General features: G+C 40.6%; 1 pseudogene; it reads right to left on the bottom strand.

The window, feature by feature from the left end:
• Window positions 1-8945: 8945 nt before the first annotated feature.
• Window positions 8946-10419, bottom strand: LOC102846324 (annotated as a pseudogene).
• Between the last annotated feature and the right edge of the window lie 6 nt (window positions 10420-10425).

The following is a 10425-nucleotide window of genomic DNA, read 5'->3' on the forward strand; positions in this document are numbered from 1 at the left end:
AGCTAAGAGAATATGCCATTCCCTTTTCCTTATGAATCAGGGTGAAGTCTCTCTCAGGGAGGAGTGATAGGGAATGGCAAAGGACACACTGACAAATGAGATTAATCAGAACTGGCTTTGACAAGCACTGTGGCAATTGGACAATTAAAACAGACATTCGGGTGGGGGGGGTGTGGAAGAAGAACAGACTGGGGAGGAGGGTAGAGAAAACAGTCCAACAATGAAGGAATGAAAACCCAAAATCCCTGTAAATGTTCATTAAAACTAATAAAATTTAGAACAAAAATAATGTGTCTTGTTTCCATACCTTTTCAATCGGCATGCAGAACAGATAAGTCAAGAGATTGGGCTTTATGAGGAGAAATGTGGCATCAGACTCAGAAGAAGATTCATCAACAACCTGGATTATGCGGATGACACAACCCTTCTTGCTGAAACAAGCATGACCTGAAGCATTAGCTGCATAGGGTCAAGGACTGTAGTTTGCAATATGGATTGAAATTCAACATCAAGAAAACAAAGATTCTCACTACTGGGCTAGAGAAGAAATTGATAGTATTAACAAATTCACCTTACTTGGTTCTACAATCAACACTCTTGATACATGTTAGTTGTTATGTTGTTGTTACATGTCATCAAGTCAAATATGACTCGTAGCAACCCTATGAACAAAAGATCTGAATCTTGTTCTATCCTGTGCCATCCTCACACTTCCTGACATACAAGAGCTCATTGGGGTAATCACCTTGTCATTTCACCTGGTTGAGGGTCTTCCTCTCCTTCACCAAACCCTTTCCAGCATCATATTCCTGTTAAAGAAACACCCTCTCCTAGCAATATACCCAGAGTATGTGGGGCAAAGCCTTATCATTCTTGTCTCCAAAGAGCATTCCGCCAGCACACTCCCCATGACTTATCTGTTTTTTCTGTTGGCCATCCATAGGATGTTCAGTCCTTTTCTCCAACACCACAGCTCAAAGGCATCAGGAAATCAAGTGATTAATTTAATTAGGAAAATCTGCTGTCAGGGACTGCTCCAGAGTGCTAAAGGGCAACGATGTCAGTCTAGAGACTAAGAGTGTCTAATCCAGGTGTCAAGGTCTTCACAGTTATTTGCTATGCATCAGAAAGCCTGATGACAGACGAAAAATCGATGCCTTTGAATTGTGGTTCTGGAGATGAGTATATACCATAGACTGTCAAGAAAAGTAACACATCTGTTCTGGAGAAGGTGAAACCATGTTGCTCCTTGGAATTAAGAATTTTGAGACTCATCCTCACATATTTTATGCATGTAGCCAGGAGGACCAGTCTTTGGAGAAAGATGTCATGCTTGGAAGGATGGAGAGAAGAAAACCCTGAATAAAATGGACTGACACTATAACTGGGGGAAACAAGGGTAGGTGTGTTTGAAATGGCTCAGGATACAGCAGGGTTCAGATATTTTGTGCATAGGGTCGCCGTGAGTCTTAGTTAATTCAATAGCACATAACAGTAAAAACAAGACCATAAAAAAATAAGGATAACTAGTAAGATGTATATAGAAGTTTAAAAGAGGAAGGGGAGTAGGACATGGGGGTTACAGGTGAGGAGGAAAGGAAATTACTAGGATAATGGAGACTATTGGGTGGTTGGGGAGTGAAAGAATTTGGAAAGATCCAATGGAGACCTGAAAAGTCAAAGTAATAGTAAACATACATCGATGGTGATTAATTTTATAAAACAAAATTCATATGAATGACTGTATAAAACACAATGTGAATGAAAGAAAGTATTAAGTATAATTTATAAGAATGAAGCACAATATATATATTAATTTTGTACGCAAATCAAAATAATTTAAAAAATCTTTTAAAAACATATACAATCACAGGTATTTCAGAATTATAAACATTCACATACATGTATCATGATGAATTTCTACTTGTTATTTATCTATTAATTCATGGTGTACCAGTCGCTCTGTAGGAGAAAGATGGGTAGTCTCCATAATCTCCTATCATGAGATTTACTGCATTTGAAAACCCGCTGTGGAGTCCACTATGACTAGATTCTGACTTAACAGCTGTATTCATAATTCTTTCTGCTTAAGTTGATGGCAGACCAGTTATAAAAAAATATTGAGTCATCATTGTCCTAAAAACTTGATTTGCTGTTCCAATCTATAATTTTTACATCAGTAGACTCTACTCTGTTAAATTCCCAGCTCTTCTACCCTTGGGTTTATTTGGTCATTCACAGGAAGGTCTCTCAGAGATCTCTCAGATCTCTCAGGTGAATGACTCACTTGACCTATGCAGGTCAGTCATGCAGAAAGTATCGTAGACTATCAGTTGAATACTGATGTCTTAAAAAGGAATACTAGAGCTGAGGTCCCATGAGCTTATATAAGCCTCTAATAGAGTAAAGCTTGTATCCTATTCTAATCCTTTCTCTTTAATACAAAAAGTACTTCAGTACAAAATAAATAGCTAATCACTGGCTAGAAAAGACATTTTGAATAATAAACTTTGAAGACCTAGAGACCACATGTTGGCTTTCCTAGCCATCAACCTCACACTTAAAGAATCAAATTTCTCATTAAAATCATACTAAGAACTGTATTCATGAAGGTGTACAAGCTAGCAACTACATACCTCCTGCGTTAATTTCCTCCATGTTGAATACCCAATTTCTGTTTTGCAGGTCCTATCAAACCAGTACTCTGAGGAAACAAGCATGTTCCTTTCTCTGAAGAATCTTTTGTTCCAGTTAGAACATTCAGTGTACGTATCTATGAGCAAAGTGCATTCAAGAACAACATATCTTCAGGTTGTAGCCACCTACAATAGCTCACAGCATGAAATAACTTCTTTGCATCTGCTTAGGTTCTGGCCAATTCATCTCTATCAGCTGTACCTCAGGAGTCCATACTTCTTTCTGAGTTTCAGAGAGAGTTTCTTCACAATCTCAGTGCACACATTTGGACAAGTAAAAAAGATGGGGGTACTTATGATTTCCTGATACTCAAGACAGCAACAGTTCAGCTTGTCTGTTCTCCTAGTAGTCCATGATCTGCTCAATGCACTTCTCCAGCACCACAACCTAAAGGCATTGCTTTTTTCCTGTCATCCCTATTTATTATCCATCTCTCATATTTATAGCTTATAATTGAGAAGACCATGGATTGGATCAGACACATCTTAGTATCCAGACTGATATTGTTAATCCTTCACATTCTGGAGAAGTCCCTAGTAGCAGACTTTACCAGCTGCTACTACCAAAAATGTTGGTTGTGGATCTGAACAAGATGAAATTGTTAATAACCTCAACCTCTTCTCCATCTATCATGGGGCTGCCAATTGCCCTGGTGGTGAGAATCTTGGTTTTCTTTGTGTTGAGATACAATCCATATTGAGGACTGTAGTCTTTAAAATTCTTCAGCAAATCTTTCAGGACCTTTTCTGTTTCAGTGAACAACATTGTGTCATCTGCATAATGGAAGTTTTTGATGAGTCTTATTCCAATACTTATGCCATATTCTTCTTCATAAACTCCAGGCACTTGAATGATCTGTTCTACATATAAATTGAAAAGGTGTGGGGGAAAGATGCATCCTTGACCTACTTTTTTCTTGATTTTGAACCATGAATTGTTTTCTTGCTTTGTTCTGACAACTGCTTCCTGGTCCAAGTATAGGTTTCACATGAGCTTATGTATTGGAATCATGTTCTGGAATTGCCATTCTTCTCAATGTTAGCCACGATTTGTTGTGATTCACAAAGTTAAATGACATTGCATAGTTAATAAAACACAAGTAGACATTCTTCGGCAACTCAACTTTCAGCTGAGATCCATCTGACACTGACAATGATGTTACTAGTGGCACTGCCTCTTCTAACTGGTGATTTTTTTGTCAGTGTACTGTTCCTGTCATTTTTTTTATAATTTTTAGTAATATTTTGCTTGTATGTGATATTAAGGATATTATTTGATAATTTCCACTCCTCTCATACTGAGTGTGAGCAAATATTCTTGAAGGCATACAAGCCAGCCCTTCATACCCTTATTCTCCCTGTTTTAGATAAAAAATGTTTCAAATGCCCATTCCAATTCTCTCTCAGACCGTTATTATAAGATGATATGTCTATCTAATACGATTGTTTCTTGTGTAGGCGGTAAAGTGTGTTCCTTGGTCTGAGGATATATAACTTGGGGACCCAAACTAGTGCAATATATTTTGCGCCAGTCCTTTAACGGTATTTTTGGCACTTGCTTTGGTTACAAAATATGCAAAACCCAGATTAGATTAAATATCTATTCCTGTGAGGACCCATTTATGACCACCTGATGTCACTGATCTAATATAATGGACTTGCCAAATATATGCAAGGCCTTCACCCCTGGGAATTTGTCCCATAGCCATCGGCAATCTCTTTGCTGGCAATCAGAACAATCTTTATTAGTGTTTTGTGACTCAGAGGGAAAAAGAGGAATATGTCTAGTTTCACCCCATCTCTGAATGGCTGCACGACCCCCATGCCCATTCTTTTTATACATCCAGTTTGCCACCTCAAAGGAGTGCACCAATATATTTACTTGCTGATTTCAATTACTCTCTAATCCTGAAAAGGGGTTCTTTATATTTACTTGCTGATTTCAATTACTCTCTAATCCTGAAAAGGGGTTCTTTTGGTGGGCATTGACATATCTGACCGTAATGTCTACCCTAATTCTCCAGAGTGCTTTCCATAGGTCCATCCCCCACACTGATGTCCTTTTAACAGTCCAAGTTTCCATAGCCCATTTATCTGACCATATGGCTAAGCAAGGCATTAGCCAGTGTCCATGATTCAGTAAAAATTCAAACATATGAACTCTTAAGATTGCCCAACTCCTCAATCACTGCTAGGAAGATTGCATGTACTTCACCCACTGTGTAGATCTGTTCTAGCTTTTCTCAACCAGGTCTTGCCATCTATTGGTCTTAATGTGATGGCTTTCCACTTTAAATGTTGTCCACTTATCTTAGAATTTAAACCTGTGAGCCAAGCAGCCCATTGCTGATCAGCAGGATGTTGTCCCTAGGGCACTGTCCATGTGGCAAAGAGCTCTGACAACCTCTCCAAGAGGTCCAAGGTAGGACCAATAGGAAAAGAGGTTATTTGTTTGTGAATATGATGGGTGCCTCCCTTCATTCCCCCCAGTAGTTTGTTTATGGATGAACCATTTCTATTTTATCACAAAACTGTTTGGGGCACAACCTTCTTATTAGGGTATTTCTCCAACATCACCTATGGCATGATGAGTATTTCAAGTCTCATATAATCTTATGTCTTTCTGTCATTGAAGCAGTCTCAACCAGTGCTCAATATCAGGCCGGTAATTGTCTTTCAAATGGCATATATTCTGGAATAGCACTTGGAAATGTCATTATCTAGGATCTCAGTGGCCACTGCAGGGCAGCCTTCTTAGGTCTTTGCTGTAAGCTCAAATCTGCATAAGCACAGGTGGCGGATACATTGAGAATCATGTTTGACTATGGATTGTAAGGGCCTAGAGCCAAGAAGAGTGAGGTGTCTTTCTGTATTTCAGCCATAACCTGCTGTTGCCAAGTCATCATTCAAATATAATTTTCTTCTGAGAAAAATTATGGATGGGAGCTAGCAATATTCCAAGATGCAGGATATGAGTTCTCCAAAATCCAAATACGCCAAACAGATGTTGAGCCTCCTAGTTAGTATTGGGAGTAAGCAGTGACACCAGCTTGTTCTTGATTGTCTGTGAAATGTGCCAAGGTTATTCTCAAGAATTTTACTGTTTTGGCAAGGCCCCGGATTTTTGCTGGATCTCTCAACTAACCTCTGTTAGTCATATGGGAAACCACTGTTTACAAATCATCCCTAGCTTCTTTTTTATAGTTTTATATTAACAACATATCATCAATGTAACATACAATTACACTGTATATCTGCACTAAGTCTAAATCTCCTCTAAACAGGTTATGGCAGTAGGATGGTGAATTTAGGTAACACTGTGGCAAGATGGTAAAGGTAACCTGAGAACTTTGTCATATGAAAGCAAACTACGGCTGGCTCTTTTCTGAGATTGCAATGGCGAAAAAAACCCCAAACATTTGTAAGGTCTGTCACTGAATACTAGTCTCCTTCATCTGCTCTATGTTTTTGCACTATTGATACCATATCTGGGACTGCTGAAGCCACAGGTGTTACTACATTATTTAGGTCTCGATAGTCTAATTAACCTCCACAAACCATCTACCCTTTTTATAGGCCATTGTCTAGAGACTAGAAAATGAGACATGGGGACCCAGAGCCTTAAGTGTCTCTCTGAAAGGGCCAGAGGGAGTGAGAATAGAACAGTCTCTCACTACCCCACAGCAAGAAGCAGAAAGCTCAGCCCCGTGATGCCTCTAGAGTCACATCAACAACAAAAGGTTTATTTATTTGTTGTTGACTTGAGTTGTAATACTTAAGGATGCTTTGGGAAGAATATTAAATGATCCAGGAAGCACTAAAAGAAGATGGAAAGAGTATACAGAGTGATTGTATGAAAAGGAATTGGTGGACACCAAAGATTTTCACTCAACAACATATGAGCAAGAGCCTGTGGTGATGAAGGAGGAAGTTCAAGCTACTTTGAAAGAATTGGCAAAAAAACAAGGTCACAGGAATTGACGGCATACTGAATGCCATATTTCAGCAAACAGGTTCTGCCCTGGATGTACTCACCAAGTTGTGCCAAGAAAGCTGAAGGACAACCACTTGAAAACTGACTGGAAGAGATCTATATTCCAAAGAAAGGGGATCCGACAGAGTGTGGAAAATATCTAACAAAATCATTGATATCACATGCAAGCAAAATTCTTCTGAAGATAATCCAAAAACAACTGAAACAGCACATCAACAGAGAACTGCATCAAGTGCAGGCTGAATTTTTAAGAGATCGTGGCCCCTTGGATATTATAACTACTGTTAAATGGATATTAGCTGAAAGCCGAGAGCAGGGATGTCTCTGTGTTTCATTGACTATGCAAAGGCTTTTTACTGTGTGGATCACAACAAACTGTTAGAACACTTGATTGTGCTTATGTGAAACCTATACATGGACTAACAGGCAGTCATCAGAACAGAGCAAAGAAACACTACATGGTTCAAAATTGGGAAGGGTGTGCATAAAGGATATGTCCTACCTCCATATCTTTTCAATCTATATGGAGAACAGTTGACAGGATTGGAGGTAAACTCATCAACAATGTGAGTTATGCAAATGACACAACCCTGCTTGCCGAAACTGGGGAGGACCTGAAACACTTGCTGCAGAGGGTCAAGGATTGCAGCCTTCAATATTGATTGAAGCTCAATATCAAGAAAACAAAGATTCTCACCACTGGGCCGATTGGCAGCATCATGATGGATGATGAAGAGATTGAGATTCTTGACAGCTTTAGTTTGTTTGGCTCTACAATCAGCACTTTTGGTACAAGTAGCCAAGAAGTTAAAAGATGAATTGCATTGGGAATTGTGCTGAAGTATTTATGAGCAATGATATCAGTCTTGAGAGCAAGGTGTACCTGATACATGCCATGGTCTTTGCAGTTACTTGCTATGCATCCAAGAGCTGGACAAGGATGAGGGATGATAGAAGGAGAGATGATTCCTTTGAGCTATGGTGCTGGAGAAGAATATTGAATATATCATAGACTTCTAGGAGAACAAACAAGTTCATCCTGGAGAGAGTGAAGCCAGGCTGTTCCTTGGAGGCAAGAATTCTGAAGCTCTGTCTGACATATTTTGGACATGTTACAAGGCAGGATCAGTCCTAGGAGAGGAACCATGCTTGGGAAGGTAGAGGGGTAGCACAGGAGAGAAAACCCCCTGGTTAGATTAATTGATTCTGTCACTGGGATAATGGAGTTAGGAGTGTCAGAGACAATAAGATTGGCAAGGGATAGAGCAGAGTTTAGGGCCATTGTACATAGGGTTGCTATGAGTCACAGGCAACTCGATGGCACATAACAACAACACAGAATTTACTCATCGTTGCAGTAAGAGAAAGAAGTTTATTAGGGAAGTAAACTGGAGAGTGAAGGAGGCAAATATTATCATCCAATACAAATCCATGTTTTATCCCAGCAATCTCAAGGCACAATTCATCAATAAGTCCGCATTCCAGTTTCAGTTAACAATACAAGTTCAAGAAGCCTCAGGTTTCCTCAGAGCTGTTTCAAGTCAGCTTCTCTTTCAAGCATCATCAAGAACAGCAAAAACCTTTAACTGTGGCCTTTATCTCAGGGCTCCTCAGGGATTATACCTTGCCACACTTTCTCCACACCAATTATCTGGTGCCCATCACCATCACCAGGGTCTCTCTCACCACAAATCTAGGTCCTCAGTGTGTGAAGGAAGCAGTCTTTCTCTTATCCTAGTCCCACAGCTGTTGATGATTTACAAGATCATGTGTCTTCAGTCAAGCTGGCTGGAAAACAGAGGAGGCTATCTCTGAGGTTCGCTTGGGGCTAGCCACAAACTCAGAAGGCCATGCTTATTCTTCTATTTCAGACAGGTTGGTCTTCTTAGCCCCACTTAGGCTAAGTCAGAACATCATGGATCCTCAAGATTCCCTGCTCCACAAACCAGCAACCTACATTCACTTATCTACTCATCATGCTAGGTACACAGTGCTGGAAGAACATGTCCAAACTCAGCCTGTCTCTTCATTACTGCACATCTTCTATTTATACTCAAAAGTGGACCAACGTGGTCACCATGAGTGGAACATATTCATCAGCTTCCTTTTTTTTTTTTTTTTTTACAAAGTTGAAAAGTATTTTTTATTGCAGATCATTTCATATACAATGTTAGTGAAATCAATGTCCCTTCCCGCACATGATGGGGCCACAACACCTACATTATCAAAAACGCGCCAGCACCCCCTGCAGGCTCTCATGTTACTCTCTTTTTTAGTACCTGGGGATTGGCTTTGGCTAGATTCTCTATTTTAACCCACGCTTCTTCTCGTTCTTTCATTTGTAGCTTCTCTTTGAGCTTCTCGGCCTTGAACCGCTGCGTGCAATCGTCAAAGAGTTTTTGGTTCATCTCCATGAAGAGCTCAGCGCGTTGTAGATCAGGCCGTGGATCGTCTTGTTGCGGTACAAGGACGGAAACATGATGGGTAGGATCTTGGCTGCATTGTCGCTGATCAAACTCATGATGTACTCGTTATTCCAGTAATACAGCGCCCGCTCTGCCACCTGGAAGTGTGGGCTGGACACACACTTGGCCAACTGCCTGAAGAGAGGCTCCATGACCTTGACGAACTCCGAGGGCTCGATCACGTCGAGGATCTCCTCCAGCTCGTTGAGGAACATGACTTCTTTTGGACTGTGCGTCTTTGGCCAGTATTTGAGAAGTGCCATCACCACAGGTTCAGTGAGGGTGCTGTCCTTTTCCAAAAACTGCACGACACAGTACGCCAGCTGAGGGTGGTACACGCTCAGAGACTTCACTTTGTGCAAAGGCAGCAGCACCTTCAGTAAGAAAATCTTGTGCTCTTCTTTCAGCGGTAAGGCAAATCCATTGATTATACTTCCCAATATTTCCAGTAATTCTGCTATGCCATTGTGGTGTTCTGTTTCATAAATAAACCTATAAAATATATTATTTATCTGTTTTCTGATGTACGCTCTTAAGCCTAGGAATTTCCCATAGATTCTGTGAAGGGTGGTTTTGAGAAAATCTCTCTCAGGTCTTCACTGTCAAAGAGCTCTAAAAGCTGGTCAATATATTTCTTCGCTATATTACGTTGGAAATCTGGAGACTCTAAAAATCTTAAGAAAAATTCATAAACGAGCTGTAGATGAGGCCAGGCTGCTTCTAACGTGGGCTCATCCTCCCCGGGGTCAAATTCTGCTCCCGTGGGATTGGAGGAAGGTGGTAATGTTCGAAACATGTTAACTGCAAACATATGGACTATTTCGGGGTAGATTGGCTCTGTGATGACGTTCCGGTTGTGGGTGATGTACTCCACCATTTCACTCAACGCGGCTCGTTTCACTTCCTTCCACTTTAGGTCACTGAGTGGGTCGAAAACAAAGTCAAAGAGGACACAACACTGACGTAATTTCTGGATGAAAAGCTTCTCTCGATCAGCAGGAGGAACATCTTTTAAAGATGGCAGTTTCTGCAGCTCTCGATTGCTGTTGGAGGTGAACCGCGTGGCGCTCTGCCGCTTCTCCTTCTTCACTGCGGGCTGTGGGGGTGGCACTTTTATTTTACTAATCGCCACAGCAGCTAGGACAGCAGCAGTGCTTCTTTTCTTGCTGGCAATCTCTTGCTCTGAGTATTGGCCTTCTTTTGAACTTTTCCCACTTTTCCCAGCTTTTGGTACTTCTTTCTCCTTCTTGTTTTTATTCGGCATGGCTGG

The sequence above is a fragment of the Elephantulus edwardii genome, unplaced genomic scaffold, assembly GCF_000299155.1.
Source record: "Elephantulus edwardii isolate Elephantulus edwardi_28Jun2011 unplaced genomic scaffold, EleEdw1.0 scaffold00205, whole genome shotgun sequence".
Taxonomy (NCBI): domain Eukaryota; kingdom Metazoa; phylum Chordata; class Mammalia; order Macroscelidea; family Macroscelididae; genus Elephantulus; species Elephantulus edwardii.